Raw genomic sequence first — 17,751 nt, 5'->3', positions numbered from 1 at the left:
AAGAAGAATTAATGCCTTTAAATTATGCTATTGGCAAAGAATACTGAATACACCACGGACTTCTTGAAGAGTGAACAAATCTGTCTTGGGAGAAGTACAGCCAGAACGCTCCTTAGAAGCAAGGATGGAAAGACTTCATGTCATGTATTTTGGACATGTTACCAGGAGGTTCCAGTCCCTGGAGAACGACATCATGCTTGGTGAAGCAGAGGGGTTCGCGAAAAAGAGGAAGACCTTAAAGAGATGGATTGACACATTGGCTGCAACGGGCTCAAGCATAATGATTGTGAGGATGGTGCAGGACGGGACAGTGTTTCGTTCTGTTGTTGTGCATAGGGTCACTGTGAATTGGAACTGACTTGACGTCACCTAACAACAACAAGCTAGGTCAGAAGTACCTTCCGTTTTACCACTGTGTTCCAACGTGAATCTCTAACCACTAATGGAATTCGTGTTAATGTGAATTTGATAACTGAGCCAAATCTGAGTTCACGATGATTTAGGATATAGACTTGAATCCCAGCTATGGAAATGGCATGAATTCATCTAACTGTGTGTTAAAAACCAAAAAAACTGGTTGCCATCGAGTCGATTCCGACTCATAGTGACCCTATAAAGCCAACATTTATTCAAAATTTTTTCTATATATAAGTCTTTAATGAATAAATTTAAATATAAAATTATCTCAGAAATCAAAGTTCAGATTTGAAAAGAGTAGGCTCCTGAAAAGTAGAAAAATAAAACAGGTGATTTTTCCCTAGCCAGATTGTTGATGATTTGAAGTGTGTGACCCTCTGAAGTAGATACGACATTCCAGTTTTATGACAACAGTAATAATAAGTCACGTGCTATTGTTGGTGAAACCAATATTTGAACACAGTCCTAACTTCAGAGCCCAAGTTCTTAACCACTACACTGTACTGTAGTACCCCTTCACACCCACTAAACCAAAAAACCAAATCCACTGCCATCTAGTTGATTCCAACATACAATGGCACCACGTGTCACAGAGTAGGAGTGTCTGTAATCTTTATGGAAGCAGATCGCCGTACCTTTGTTCTGTGGTGTTGCTGGGTGGGTTCGAACTGCCAGCCTTTTGGTTAGTCATCAAGAGCAAACTGATTACACCGCCCAGGGCCTTCACACTCAGTAGGATGGCTATAATAATAATAATCAAAAAAGACAGCTAATAACAAGTATTGGTGACAATGTGGAGAGCCTAAAGTCATCATATACTATTGATGGGAATAAAATAATACAGACCAAAAAGAGGTTAAATATTTACCATATGACTCAGCAATTCTTAGGGAAATATTTACTCAAGAGAAATAAAAACATGTTCACTCAAAGATTTATACACAATATTCATAGCAACATCATTCACAATAGCCAAAAGGTGGAAGTTATCCAAATATCCATCAACTGGTAAATGGATAAACAAGATGTGAGACATCTAGGTAATGGAATACTAGTCAGCAAGAAAAAGGAACGAACCTACGGGCACATGCTACAACGTAAATGAACCTCGAAAACATTGTGCTAAGTTAAGAAAGGCAGACACAAAAGGCTGTGTATTGTATGGTTTCATTTATATGAAATGCCCAGGAAAGCTAAATGTGCACAAAGCATGGTACTGATTACATGGGAGTAGGAACAGGGAATGACTGCAAAAAGGGATCTTTCGGAGGGTGATGAAAATGTTCTAAATCTTGATTATGGTTATGGATGCTAAAAATGATTGAATTGACCAGTGTCATAAAACAATATGTGTAGTAGCTGTTTAATGAGAAATTAGTTCTGTAAACCTTCATCTAAAGTACAATAGAATATATGTATGTATGTGTGTATATATATATACACACACATATGCAAACCCGTTAAAAAAAAAAGATTGAATCGTGCACTTTGTTGCTGTTATTGTTAGGTGCCGTCAAGTTGGTTTCCGACTCTTAGTGACCCTATGTACAACAGAACGAACGGAACACTGCTTGGTCCTGCGCTATGCTCACAATCGTTATGTTTGAGCCCATTGTTGTAGCTCCTGTGTCAGTCCATCTTGTTGAGGGTCTTCCTCTTTTTCATTGACCCTCTACTTTACCAAGCATGATGTCCTTCTCCAGGGACTAATCCCACCTGATAACATGTCCAAGGTACATGAGACATAGTCTCACCACCCTGCTTCTAAGGAGAGATTTTTCGTTCTGCTGGCAGTCTATGCTATATTCCGGATTCTTCCCCAACACCACAGTTCAAAGGCATTGATTCTTCTTTGGTCTTCCTTATTCACCGTCCAGCTTTCACATGCATATGAGTGATTGATAACACCATGGCTTGAGTCAGGTGCACCTTAGTCTTCAAGATGACATCTTTGTTTTTCAACACTTTAAAGAGGTCTGTTGCAGAATATTTGCCCAGTGTGATCCGTCTTTTGATTTCTTTACTGCTGTTTCCATGGGTGTTGATTGTGGATCCAAGTGAAATGAAATCCTTGACAACTTCAGCCTTTTCTCTGTTTATCATGATGTTGCTTATTGGTCCAGTTAAAGAGAGTGAATTTTATAATGTGTAAATTATATTTCAATAAAGCATTATTTTTTAAAATGCTAATCATATAAAATAAAATGAGCCCCTCCAAAAATATCCTTCAGTCCCTAAAATACCAACTTTCTTGATGAGTGTAAACTTTCCGTCAGGCTCCAGAGAAGCTGTCCAGTGCCCCCAGCAGCCGAGTGGAAGTTTGCGTCCAGGTCTAGAACAAGGCCCAGCCGCCTCTACAAGCTTCTTCCTGCCCTCTGACTGCCCCTCAGTGCAGTGTCCAAGCCATTACAGGCAGCGGGAGGCTTCAGATTTAGAAATCCAGAATCCTGGGCCTGTCTCACACTCACTGAACCAGAATCACGTCTGCCCCTGCAGATTCTGCTTCGGCAGGCTTGGGGTGTGGTACAGAAATCTGCAGCTGATTCTTACACTCTGACAAGTTTGAGTGATAGGCATTAGGTCACTTCTTTGGGTCACGCTGCCAACTGCTTTCTTCCTCAGCTGAGCAGGTCTGCACCATTGCAGGCGTGGAAAGGACCAACTGTCCTGTGCTCCAGTCTCTTTTCTCCTTCCAAGGGCCTGAGCAAGCCCCCGCCACTTATCAACTCATCTCAGCTTAAGTTGGCCTTCTTTCCTTGCTCAAAAAAAACAACCCCGTTCCTCCCTCAAGGCCTTCTCAGTGCTGCTCCCTAAGGTTGGAAAGCTGGGAAGGTCTCCCTCTTCTTTGCCGGACAAATATGTTGTGTCTCTGGAGTTTTTTCCCTTCCTCACAATTTCAAGTCTCCCTGTGACGCTCTCTTCTGGTGCCCCTTGCTGTCTTCTGATAATATTAATAGCAACTGTTTGTCATTCATTTATCCAGCGAATATTTACTGAGCACCTCCTACATGCCTGGCAGTGTTCTGTCCCTGGGGGTACAGCAGAAGAGACGACATGGAGTTCTAGTCAGGAGAGACAGGTAATAGATAAAGCAGGCACCTGTGTGACAGGTGAGGCGATGGTAGGTGCTGGGAAGCACAGCAGAGGGAGAGGTGAGGAGGAGGGCAGTTCTCAGGAAAGGCCTCTAAGATGATGTCTGAGCAGACAGAGACATGGGGAGGACAGGGGTGGGGTTCAGGAAAGGCCTCTAAGATGATGTCTGAGCAGAGGGAGACATGGGGAGGACGGGGGTGGGGTTCAGGAAAGGCCTCTAAGATGATGTCTGAGCAGAGGGAGACATGGGGAGGAGGGGGGGTGGGGTTCAAGAAAGGCCTCTAAGATGATGTCTGAGCAGAGGGAGACATGGGGAGGACGGGGGTGGGGTTCAGGAAAGGCCTCTAAGATGATGTCTGAGCAGAGGGAGACATGGGGAGGACGGGGGTGGGGTTCAGGAAAGGCCTCTAAGATGATGTCTGAGCAGAGGGAGACATGGGGAGGACGGGGGTGGGGTTCAGGAAAGGCCTCTAAGATGACCTTTGAGCAGAGGGAGACATGGGGAGGACGGGAGTAGGGTTCAGGAAAGACCTCTAAGATGATGTCTGAGCAGAGGGAGACATGGGGAGGAGGGGGGGTGGGGTTCAGGAAAGGCCTCTAAGATGATGTCTGAGCAGAGGGAGACATGGGGAGGATGGGGGTGGGGTTCAGGAAAGGCCTCTAAGATGACCTTTGAGCAGAGGGAGACATGGGGAGGACAGGGGTGGGGTTCAGGAAAGGCCTCTAAGATGATGTCTGAGCAGAGGGAGACATGGGGAGGATGGGGGTGGGGTTCAGGAAAGGCCTCTAAGATGATGTCTGAGCAGAGGGAGACATGGGGAGGATGGGGGTGGGGTTCAGGAAAGGCCTCTAAGATGATGTCTGAGCAGAGGGAGACATGGGGAGGATGGGGGTGGGGTTCAGGAAAGGCCTCTAAGATGATGTCTGAGCAGAGGGAGACATGGGGAGGATGGGGGTGGGGTTCAGGAAAGGCCTCTAAGATGACCTTTGAGCAGAGGGAGACATGGGGAGGACGGGAGTAGGGTTCAGGAAAGACCTCTAAGATGATGTCTGAGCAGAGGGAGACATGGGGAGGAGGGGGGGTGGGGTTCAGGAAAGGCCTCTAAGATGATGTCTGAGCAGAGGGAGACATGGGGAGGACGGGGGTGGGGTTCAGGAAAGGCCTCTAAGATGACCTTTGAGCAGAGGGAGACATGGGGAGGACGGGGGTGGGGTTCAGGAAAGGCCTCTAAGATGATGTCTGAGCAGAGGGAGACATGGGGAGGACAGGGGTGGGGTTTAGGAAAGGCCTCTAAGATGATGTCTGAGCAGAGGGAGACATGGGGAGGACAGGGGTGGGGTTTAGGAAAGGCCTCTAAGATGATGTCTGAGCAGAGGGAGACATGGGGAGGACAGGGGTGGGGTTTAGGAAAGGCTTCTGAGATGACGTTTGAGCAGACGGAGACATGGGGGGGGGTTCAGGAAAGGCCTCTAAGACGACGTTTGAGCAGTTTTGAAGGAAGAACACGGACACGTTTCAAAAAACGTAATTCTTTCGTGGTTTCCTCTTTTACTTGATAACTCTCACTCCATTAAAATCCATATTCTTAAATTTTGAATTGTTTGATAACATCTGTTTAATAATTCTTCCAGATAAGAGAGACAAAAAATGCAAGTAGTAAAAGTTGGGATCATTTACCAACTAACGTCTGTGAATTTGTATTGTATGGCATCTTACCACTACAACCACTTTGGCAATTTTTAAAATACTAGCATTTTCTCCAGAATATCAGAATCATTTTACATTATTACCAAATTCTCTACCACATCTATGAGCTTATACAAACAGCAGTAGTAATTTCTTTTGCAGAGCTGGCAGAGGGTAAGAAAAGCTCCTGATTTACTAAAACTAAAAAAATCAAACTCAGACATAATAAAACTGAGGCTGTCTTAAACGTCACGCAGAAACTCAGTTTACCTGCTCCTCTCTCTCTACCCCCGCAGTTCCTATGGTATCAGTGTACTTGTTTAGATGTTCACCCTTCGCATCTGTGTAGAGACGTATGTTACCTGTTGTGAGTTATTCTGTATCGGTAAAGTCAGTCTTCAGTGTCTGCAGAGATGAGATCTCCCTTTTCGTAGCCTTCTTTTCCTTTGCCACCGATTTCTTTTTTTTCCCAGTAGCCTTAACTAATAAGGTCAAAACCTGAGTAAATATCTTAAGTAGCGAGAAAGCTAGTTAGTAGAATGATTATGAATCAGAAATCATTTTATTTTCAATTTTAACATGAAGTTTTCAGTAATGATTTATTCATCAGATGTTTTCTGAAAGAAATATATCTAAGGAAAGGGGTTGAAAATGGGGCATGCTATGGTGACTGGAGTTCAAAGGGAAAAATTAAGCATAAAAAACTTATCAATAAACCCTGAGAGCATGGCCCCTGGCCACCCTTTTAACTCAGTACTGAAGTCACTCCTGAGGTTCACCCTTAAGACAACGATTAGACAGGCCCATAAAACAAAAGGAGACTAAATAGGCAACCAGCCCTGGGGCAAGGACGAGAAGTCAGGTGGGGACAGGAAAGCTGGTAACAGGGAACCCGAGGTCGAGAAGGGGAGTGTTGTTGACGTGTCGTGAGGTTGGCAACCAGTGTCACAAAACAATGCATTGCTTAATGAGGAACTAATTTTTTCTGTAAACCACTTAAAGTACAATAAAAGGAAAAAAAATCAACAAGAAGAATAAAGAAATTTATAAAAGATGTCAACATCATATGGCATTCTATCATGAGTTAGTTCTTATATGTGTATTTCGGAATTTGCTAATTCTATTGAAATAATAAGATTACGTCAAACAAAGAAAACAAGCCATTGCCTTGTGGATGCGGTCATCAGAACATCCCTGACAGCTTTTTAAATGCAGTGTGTGGAATCTCAGGCCTCACCTGAGACAGAAAGTCAGGACAAGCCCAGTGATTGTCATTCAGCCAGCCAACACCAAACCATAACTTGGCATTTGGAACCACTGCTCTGTGATATTTGTTGTCCTTGGCTTCTGTTGAGTCGCTTCCAACCAGTGGCTCCCCATGTGTGCAGAGCAGAACTGCCTCATAGGGTTTTCAAAGCTGTGGTGTTGCTTTGACAAGCAGGCCGGTCTTCTGAGGTGCCTCTGGGTGGATTCGAACCGCTAACCTTTCGGCTATTAATGCAGCATTTAGCCATTTGCACCACCCAGGGACTCCTCCGTACCATTTATTTTGTAATTAATAACGAGATGGTATTATATTTATTTTTTGCAAATGAAATTGGCTTTAATGAATCCAAGTTATGGTCTTCTTCAGTGAAGTCAGTTTTCAAGGCATACAGTGAAGTAAGATTTATGACTTTATAGCCTCACCCAGTTTTGCTTAGGTTTTGTTTAGTAAAAACAGTTTAACCAAGCTTGATACCCCACAGATAAGACCCAAACATTTAACGATGCTGGCAGAAATGTGTTCTACCCTCCCAGGATTGCGTGTTTGATGATGTTTACATTGTTGGCTATGTGATAAAAACTGTGAAAATCTAAGTGTTGGGACAGTGTCTACATCGTTTGAATAAGTGATGTCTGAGGGAAAACACTTGTGTTCTGGTGTGTTTATTTAAAATCAGTCCTATTCTTTAAGTCTCATCTCTTCAACTGACCCTTGACCGTGGAAACTGTGTTTTGTACTTTCTATTCCCTGTATCTCACAGCCCCTGCCTCGTAGTCATTCCTGCCGAACCTTTGACGATCATGTTTTCCCCTAGTGATGTCTGCACTGAACTGACGGTCGTTTTACCTGTCCTGTTTTGCAGTAGACAGCACAGACTTGCTGGGCAGTCCTGTTGCTGATAGACCTCTCAAATGGCTCATTTAACTGGTCCATCACTGATCCACACTGCCTTATTGCTAGCAGATTTTGAACCGGGAGGTATCAAATACTATTCCTGAAATTTTGATTACCCCCATTTTCTCTTCAATTTTTAAATTGCACATCTTGCTTTCAAGCTTTCAGTGTTTTCTGTTGTCAAGAATGTTTTCCTTAGCAAAAGTCAAGGGTAACCTTTTAGCAGCTTCAAGTTCACCTTTCACGTGCATTGCTCAGGGTGTTCACCTTTAGACACAGGACTGACTTCTAGCAGCAAAACTGCAGGGGGAGGGAAGGCTTAGAAATCTCAAAACAGGAAATGAGGGCTTTTTCTCCCTGAGAATTAAAGTTCTTTATCTGTTAATATGGAACCCTGGTGGCACAGTAGGTAAGAGCTATGGCTGTTAACCAAAAGGTCGGCAGTTTGAATCAACCCTTGGAAACTCTATGGGGCAGTTCTGCTCTGTTCTGTAGGGTCTCTATGAGTCAGAATCTATTCGACCACAGTGAATTTGTTTGTCTTTAATCTGTTAATATATCTGAATGTAGTAAAATTCTAGGTGTAATTTAAAGAAATCTGCACTATTTTCGAAGTTTTAGAATTAGTTAGTTTGGAAAGACCTTGATACCTCATGGAAACCCTGGTGGCATGGTGGTTAAGAGCCGTGGCTGCTAACCAAAAGGCTGGCAGTTTGAATCCACCAGGCACTCCTTGGAAGCCTTATGGGGTGGTTCTACTGTGTCCCATAAGGTCGCTATGGGTCAGAACCGACTCAGCGAAAACGGGTCAGATGATACTTCATAAATTAACACAAATTGTTTTGAATTTCTTTAAAAGGAATGAAGTCATAAAATTCAAAAGCTCAGCCAATTTTACATTTTGAAAATGTGTTTAGCGTTTTTCTAGACTTATTAGTTTAGTCTTTATCCAGTCGCTTAATTAATCTAGAATTTAATGTATTTAAAGTCAGAATGATATTTTTATACATTTTCCTTTTATATAGTGAAATGCCTATGTAGATATTTGAAGAATAACTTTTATATTGGGTCCGAGAGTCCTCTGGGTGAGCAAATTGTTCTCTCATTTTTATATTGCAGTCTCTCAGATGTAAATTAGAAATATTACAAACATCTTAGTCCACTGACCAGTAACTGGCATTTGGGCAAACTGCAGTCTACCGAGACTGTGTTCAATCTGTGCATTTTGCATGGATTTATCTATAAACTATTTTACCTTGAACGTGAATATCACAAAAACCGTAAGTGCATATGTATTTTTTTTTTTTTCCTGGAAGAATGCCGCTTTAGTTCTATTTTCACATAAACGACTTTCTTGTCAATTTTCTGATCTGTTTTAGCTTATATTTAAAGTTCACGAGTGGTTACAGAGTATTACCTACCAGTATACCTTCCAACATGGTTTCATTCATTGTCACGAAGTGGCTACCCAGGAGTGTCGTAATCTGCATACTCAGAAATAGAGACTGCTGCATTCCAGAGCAAAGCACACGGTTACCTTTGTGGAGGAGCACAGTGAATCTCGGGGAAACGGGACAGATATTACGAAACTGCTAATTTAAATCTAAAACCATAGAATTAAGACTTTCGAACAAGAGTTTAGGAGGCAGTACAGCCCTGAGCTCTTAGAAAAGGCCTCAGAAGTAGAGAAGTACCCTGCTTTTTGAGGAAGGAGATGCTCGAGCTTTATTCTAAATTAAACATCCTAGTCTGTTTGGGGATTGCTTGTGCTTACCAGGAAGTAGTGCCATTTGTATTGTCCTCGGACTCAGCCCCAGAGAAGCTTTTCCCCAATTTCCTTCATCATCCTAGATTGCTCTTTGTTTAATGTATATCTTAGTCCTGTTAGGTATTAGGTACAGCTGTCTTATTGGTTCCCAGCACTTCCCAGCCCCATCAAGTGGAGTGGGGACCCTGCTCTGGGCTCCCAAGTCACCTGCTTTACTCTGTTCACTTAGCAGAACACTAAAAGACAAATCGGAAAAAGAAAAAAAAAAACTAAAAGACAAATCGGAGGCACTCCTTAAAGACTTGCACAATGGATAAATAAACCAATGACTTTCTAGTCCAGCCCTCTCTTCTCATGGTTGGAAAATTGAGTCACAAATTGGTGAATTACACAAATCACACCAAAGAATGGAAGCTAAATCACATGGCCGGGAAAGCTCTGTGAGTTTGGAGCTCCGCTCATCAACAGCATTTGAAGCTGTGTTTTTAGCATCACCGTATCAGCCGCTTTGAAGTCGCTGGCTGCTGAAAGAGACAGTGCCATGAAGCCCCCAGATCTGCTGCGTGATGAACTACAGAAAGACAGGAATCAAGCAAAAGAAAGTTAAAAAACAAAGGGATCATTTTAAAGCGAACCTGTATGCAAACAAAGGTTGAAAACTTCTGGGAAGTGCCCTTGGTTTCTTTCTACGCTCCTTTGCCTGACTTTTATCATTTAAATAACGATATTAAAAAGTGCAGTCCAACAGAATGTGTGCTCACCTTGGTACGACCACTGGCCAGCACAGGGCCTGACAGAGTGGTTACACAGCTGGCGTACTAGTGAAAAATTGAAGGATGACTACTCCTCAAGGAGTTTGAAAACTCACTTCATTTTTAAAATATGGCGTTACATCCTATCAATCTAGAAGGGCCGTTTAATAAAATCTTTTAGTGTTATATTTTCCATTTACAGTCTGAATGTGCTTATCTTTTTTTGTCCTCAGTTTTATTAAAATTATTAAATTCTATGTCAATAGTGAATTAGCAAATTAGTGTGATAAAATTTACATTTACCAAGAGATAGTTACTACTTAGCAGAGGAAAAAAACTGATAGATTGGTATAGTGCTCAGGGTCTTATCCTAAAAGTAAATAAAAATAATAAAAGATTAATAATTTTAAAACCAAAGCGTATTTGCAGTTTGGCATATTTTAATATGAAATAAATCAGATCTTTATATCTTACGTTCGTAACAAATCTTAATCTAAGAAATATTATTCTCCAATTCAATTTTTATTTTGTAACATTTATGATCAACTCCACGGGCCATAACAAAATTGTTTTTTTCAATTTCTAGTTTTCTGTTTAATTGTTCTTCTTTTGCCTAACATTAAGAAACAGGCATTTTTAAAACAGCTCTTGGATTTTTCAACAGTTGGAAGTTCATCTTAGATGAAAACAAAGCTTCTGTTTCCGTAAGGTCCTTTCTGAAGGCAAGAGAATGGACTGGGAACGTCCCCTCCACATCCCTCTGTTCCGTTTGCAAATCTCGCTGCGTTTTAGTGAGCTCAATACCGTGGAATTTTCCCTATCCGTAAAAGGAAGATAGACGTTACGCACTTTCCTCATCAACTGCCATGCTTTGTGAAGACATTTTCGCCTTTATTGTTGAAATGTTAGACCTTAGAAGTATGGTAAACAAATTTAATACTTTAAATAGAATTTTCGTCGCTCAACCTAAAGAAAAAAAGTTCTTATTTTCCCACTTTTGGGTTATAGTGCCCTTGCATTATATTTATTGTAATCGTATTGCCAAATCAGGTGTGAGATTAGATGTTGGATGTTACATGTAATCTGCACAGAAATCAAATTATTTAACCTCGAAGCCCATAATGCCCCCTCCTGCCGGTTTGCTGTTAAATATTCAGTATTTTCTTGTCATGAATACAAATGGAAGACAAATTAGAATCTACAGACAGCTGACCTGGGCTTCAGATTAGAGACTGGGGGGCTCGTGCTGTTTTAAATGTTTTAATTATCATAGTCCCAGTAGCCAGTTGAAGGACACACAGAAGAAATCCTTTTTTTTTTTTTCCCCACAAAAGAAAAAGAAAAAGCTTTCTCCTTCCTTTTCCTCTCCACGTGAATGTTTGAGTTTGATTACATTTCACTTCCATGGGAACTACGCTAATTTGCTGCGTTAAATGAGGTCTATTAGTAGTAGTAATAATTTTTTTAAATCCCCAAACATTTCCTGTAATATCTTCAGTTGGTGTGTGTTTGCCCTGTGGTGAGGGTGATACGTATTTCTCACTTTATTCCAGAGACAGTAGATCATCTGTGTCTACTTGTAAAGCTTAAATTTAGACAAGAGGTCTGGTAATTCACATTCAGTGTGATGGAAATATATAGGAATAATGGACTGATTTATGTGTGGGCGCACTTATTTGCATTAGCAAAACAGAGTTAAGACCCAAGTAAAATGAGCTAGAAGGATCATCCTGGAAATCAGAAACACTTAATGTTTGACAGTTTGAGATTTATTTTTAAATACTGCGGCTTACTTGAAAACATTTACAATCTAGAGTTGAAGGAAAGGTTATGAAGTAATTACAGTGTTGTATTGGCTGATGAAATAAACATGCTTGTGGCCGTTTTCACGGAAAAGAAATAAAATTTTAATCTTTAAAAAGACAGAAATAAGTTCTTTTCATTTTGGAAGTATCTTTACATTAATATTCATTCTGAGGAACATATTCTGATGCTCTTACAGCTGTGAATTTGCATTTTTTATTTCTTGTATATGTTGGTGTGATGTTGATTTGATTAGTTATGCCTGACTAGTAGGCAGTGAAACATTTTTCTAAGCTCTTGGGAAATAAATTTGGCAGAAAATCAGCATGAGTAGATTTAATTATCACTCTGAGACCTCTTCCTTTTCTAGTGTAGTGATCCTGAAATTCCATGTGTCTCACTGAAATCTGTGTGGACGCTAAGCTTCGCTTCCCAATTTGTTCCTCCATGCAGTGATAAGCCAAGCAATTACTGGTTTATTGATTTTTCATCATGGCAAATTTAAAGTTGATTTTTTCCTGAAAAGGCAGGGGCGATTAAGTGTTTCCCCTCGGTTTAGTACAAGAGAGCCGTGTGGCAGAATCTAATATCCTGAGGTCAACCTCCGCAGGCAGATAATACGGTGTCTTGGCCACGTGTTAAAGAGAGAAATCAGGGCTACAAATGTGATAGGATATGTGTGGGGACAGTTTAATTTGCTCCATTTATATGAACAAGTCACGTGGCACACGCTTGGAAAACATCATTTTGAATGGGCTTAGAAGTGAGGCCCACGTGGGCAGAAAGAAGGGGAGTACAAACGAGCGATATGGTATTGGTTATTAAGAGAATTTCACTACCAGTTTTAAATTGAAAATAAGTAAACCACTGGTATCCAGATGTTCAGACATGGAGTGAAAACCACGTAGACTGCCATTAATATTTGTAGGTCTGTAAAACGTAAAAACGAATAACCAGTCACGTGAGAAAATTATGATGAAGCTGTGCCTACGAGTTTTAAAAATACATACATTCTAGTCTCTCAGGCAGTTCTCTCTAGCGGCAGTATATTTCTGTGCTTTTTAAAGGTAGAATTTTTTAAATCAAATACTCAACTCTTGATTCCAAAATGATTTAAAATTCTTGGAGCAATTTTTGGAAATAATTGGTATCATTTCATAGAAGTTACTAATTACTAGCTGTAAACAGGGATATAGATAAATAATAGACACAAATTGTGGGTAGCTTAAAACCTAATAAGAATAGCGAGAAAGTTCATCAGTAACTTGCTTAAATATTTTACATACTTCTTAAATAAAACAGAACGGTTCTAGTTTTAGGTTTTCCAGTTATAGGAAGCAAATGTATTTTACTAGGACGTAAAATAAAATAAAAAATCAAACCCGTTGCCATAGAGTCAATTCCAACTCTCAGCGACCCTATAGGACAGAGTAGAGTTGCCCCATAGGGTTTCCAAGGAGCACCTGGCAGATTTGAACTGCTGACCTTTTGTTTTTGCCACCAGGGCTAATAAAAAAACCCAAAACCCATTGCCGTCGATTTGATTCTGACTCATAGCGACCCTGTAGGACAGAGTAGAACTGCCCCATAGAGTTTCCAAGAAGCATCTGGCAGATTCGAACTGCCAGCCTCTTGGTTAGCAGCTATAGCACTTAACCACTGCACCACCAGGGTTTCCCCAGGGCTAATAAAGCCCAGTTAGTAAAAATAGGATGTAAGTTCTCTATGTGGCAGTTTTCTCAGTCTGTTATTTTAAAGCTAAGTAGTCTACTAAAATGTTGAGTGAATGTAACCTGATCCTAAGTTTACAGACCCCACATTTCTTTTCAGTTCCCTAATATTTACTCATTAGCCGTCCATGGTATCAATACCTTTATCTGTAGAATTCAGAAAGATTCCGGTTGTTTTCCCCAGTTCCCTAAGAATGGAGGTTCCTGTGTAACATGAACAGTGTGTACTTGACTGCGACCATAAAGCTTGGCAGTTGAAACCCACTCTGGCGATCTGCTTCTGTAAAGATTACAGCCAAGAAAACGCTACGGAGCAGTTCTACTGTGTAACGCATGGGGCCGCCATGAGTTAAGTCAACTCCGTGGCAGCTAACGACAACAACAACAGCCTAAGCATGAAGATTGTAGGGTGCTTCCGGAATCTCGTTTAACTCAGAAGCGCACTTGGCTACGTCATCAGTCGTCACCTGAAGTTAACTGTAGACTGCACTTTTAGCGAATTATCAGAATAATTCCAGGTGTGTAATATGCAAATGTTTTCATTTCGAAAAAATATGAAATATTTCAATCCCTTTGAAACAATGGTGCTAAAAGCAGGTATTTTACTATGTATACATAAGGTGGAGCTTAGTTCTGAGTCTGTCTTTTTAAGTCTTGCACATATGATATAATAATATAGATATTTTAAGATTATTAATAGCATCCATTCTCTCAGTGAGCACCAAGGCTTTGTATAATGCCAGAATTCTGCCTCTGATCACATTTTTTTCTACGAATTAAACCGATGTGGCTAGAAGTAGATCACACTTGCCATTCAGGAATCTTTGACTTAGTTCATCAGTGTCTGATCTATGAATTGTTGTGGTTTTTATTTTTTCCCACATTTAACAGCTTCTTTCTCTTTACCATCTCAGTTTATCAGTTTACCACCTCAAAGTTATTTTTACAAAGATTCATGGATCATTTTTAGTCATTTGGAAGATTTTTTGAAATACAGGTTGACTTATAAATTAGATGATTTTAAGTGATTTTCGCTGACTTAAAAGTTTGTTTAAATAATCTCTCCCCAAACAATTAAAATTACAGAAAAAAATTCTAACTGTAATTAAAAAAGAACTTTCTACCCTATTTTATTTTATACACATGTAAGATACCATTACAGCACTTACAAGAATTTAGAGAGGATGTGGCCTTAAGGACTTATTTATGAGCATCAAAGAAAAACGTGTTAACTGTTTAGCAGCCATACTGATGGTTATATCTCTGGATATACAGCAGCTCTGTACCCTGTCCTCATCCCTCCTCCAGAAACACTGCAGACATTTTCAGACTGAGAAAGCACAAATGCAGTGAAACCTGTGAGAGCCGGAGCTCGAGGGCCCTGCCCTGTTTTTCCGGGTCTCGCACAGTTTCCTCCTTTGACAGGGTGCAGTCTTACCACTTTTCTATCACTCTCTGTAGTGGAAAATAGTGGAGTTTTCCTTCTCTGACAGGTTTCCACCTTACACAGCTTTGGCTTTTGTGGATTTTACTGTATCTCACTCTTTCTTCAAATGTCCTTCATTCTGTTAGTTGATCCAGTGGCTAATTGATGAATCCCATTCTGGTGTCCCTTACCGGCCTTCAGTGTTGACTGAGCAGCGGTGACCTCTCACAGTTAATGGCTCTTTAAAGGGAGAGGTCAATATGGAAATTGATGACTGCCTTGCTGTTTCAGTCACATCCCTCCTTTAGCAAAACCCCATATCTGTTCCAGGCACCGTGTTAAATGCTGTGAAGATAAATTAGGCAAGGTTCTTGTAAAAAAAAAAAAAAAGTTTGCAGCCTATTAGGGAAGATTTGTCACGTGCATAAATAAATATAAAACAAAGTAGAAATCAGCTCCTGTAAAGAGATACAGGTGACTGTGAGAAGAGAGATGACTTGCCGCTGAGAGAATTGGGGAACGCGTGGAGGAAATTGCTCACATTTTTCAAATCTGTCAGTACGAACGGCCTGGAGTAAACCTGGGGGTAGTGGGGCCCTGAGAGCACTTCTTCTGAGCTCGTATCATGTGCCTTTCCCGGTGCTCCTGCCTACACAAAGCCTGCCTAATTGCAGCTCCACAGTGACCCTGTGAATTAAGTGCTATTCTCATTTTATAAGCAAGGAAGCTGGACCAGTGACTTACTCAGGCCTTACAGCCGGTAAGTAGCAGAGCTGGAACTTGACAATTCCTGTCCTGACTTACACCCAGAGCTGCCTTTACTATTACAGCTAACTAGTCCACACCACAGTTAGACCGCCACCCTGACTTCCCCAGCCACACTGGAAACCAGCACTCCCAAACCTGGCATACGTCAGAATCACCAGAGGGTGGTTTAAAGGACATTTAGATTTCAGCAGCCTTGAATTCTTTAGAACTGTAAAGGAGTCAGCCCAAGAGCCTATACTATACATTTTCTTAAAGTTTCTCGGGTGACTCTGATTTTCAGCCAGCAGCACTGCACAGACAAACGTTTGGAAACAGTTACAAACATCATTTCCCGCGTATTACACGGATGGATATAGAGTCGTGTGTTCGTATTTAATCATATTCTTTCTTGTTTTAACCAGTCATTGCTCATTTCAACATTCAATTGTATAGTTTTTGAAAATGCCAAGATTTTCAATCAAAATAGCTGTGTATCCCTGAAAAGTAGCAAAGCATATTTCTTTGATATTAAAGCACACATTTTTTCCTTCATATTTTTAACATATCTGAAAGCAGAGTATGTCTTACAATTAATGCCATCTTAAAATTACTGTCAGCCAGGCAGTAGTTGGGACTCTGATGTTATTACCTGTGCATTGACAAATCTTGGCCGTTACTTCTGGTAGCATGAAGTGTCAACCATAAGCCTTCAACTGGTAGTCAAGAAAACATTTAAGGACCACTGGAAGAAGGAATGTGGGCCCTGGTTGTCGTCTGAAAACCTTACACTCACCTTCTGATAAAATCAAGAAAGTACCAGCATAAAACTTACAGAATAGGTGTCAGTAGCTTGGAAGAAACCCCCAGAGACAATAGTGGAACACCCTTTTAAGAAAGGCCGCCTCACAAATATTCTTGATGGCAAAAAGAACATTTATTGTGAGGAAAATCATGGACACCAACAACCCTAAGCTGAAAGATTGAAAAGAGTTGAATTTTGGGTGTGAAGAAGTTTTAGGAATACCTTAGCCATTTTGCTTCTCTTACCTTTGTCTTTTTACGGATATGTGAGAATGATACATAATTTTAAGAGTCTGTAAATCTAAAAGACCCCTTTTTAATAAGTATAAAAAATTCCGAGTGAGAAGAAAGCATTGTGCTATAGTTTAATTGACAGCTTTTTATTCCTTTTATTGAAGAGATGTGTACCAAAGTCAGTGGCATCTTAAATTTGATGGAAGATGATATTAGGACCTGTGTCACGTTACTTTATTGTACTGTTTTATCGTTTAATTTCTCTGTTGTGACCTCCACGTTCAGCTGAGATAACTGACAAAAGAGGGTGTTTCTGAACCAATGCTGAGATGTTGGAAATTTTAGCCATTAAAGAGGAGTTGCTGAGATATTAGATATCAAGATGTTATTAGAAGCTTTAGAAACCCTAGCAAAGTGTCCATTATAGAAATAAAATTTCCTAATAATTTTTTTAAGTAAAATTAATTTTCTTTTTGACAGGTGAAAGAGGCCATTCCCACATTAACCCCTGCTGTTTAATGAGTAGCTCATTTCTAACCAAGTTAAGCCGGGAGATGAGCCGCTTTGTTTAACACTTCTCAAAGTAAAAGTTACATCCTGCCTTTATCTAATTGCTATCAAAGACATTAGCCTGTTTGGCTCTAGCATGATTCAATTGCATGAGGTCATGCAGCCTCGCCGTAATAACTTAAAGTGCTTCACTTGGTGATAAGAAAATATGTTAAAATGCTCTCAGGTTCATTCATTATTGCCTAAGGTCATGCTTCCTGGTCAGCCATTTACTGAAGTTTGTTGTAATGGCACCGACCTGAACTCCAATTTTTAAGTCTTTCAATATAGGACACATAATACGTTTAAAGAAATTGTATTTGTATTTTAATCTACTTAAAGAAAAGTTGATTATTTTTATTTCTACCACTTGGTAGAGGAGTTGGAAATAAATTTAATGTTATCTTGTCACTAAGGCATACGTAAAAGATTTTTTAATTCAGTCTTAGTTTTGAAGAGAAAGTTAAAAACTATTCATAGAAGAGTCTCCTGTATAGATGAGAATGCTTTGATTTCGTGCCATTTTTGCTTTGATTTCAAACCCTCTCGTATGCTTTCATAAGTAACCAAATGAGAGCAGGTC

The 17,751-nt window shown here is 40.4% G+C and overlaps 1 protein-coding gene across 1 annotated transcript in view; it reads left to right on the top strand.

Annotated features, from left to right (window-relative positions):
• Positions 1–17,751, top strand: part of RSRC1 (arginine and serine rich coiled-coil 1) — a 382,940-nt gene that overhangs the window by 318,055 nt on the left and 47,134 nt on the right. The gene's annotated exons all lie outside the window — the stretch shown is intronic.

Source organism: Elephas maximus, chromosome 23, assembly GCF_024166365.1.
Source record: "Elephas maximus indicus isolate mEleMax1 chromosome 23, mEleMax1 primary haplotype, whole genome shotgun sequence".
Classification (NCBI taxonomy): Eukaryota; Metazoa; Chordata; class Mammalia; order Proboscidea; family Elephantidae; genus Elephas; species Elephas maximus.
This window is presented reverse-complemented; position numbering and strand designations above follow the sequence as displayed.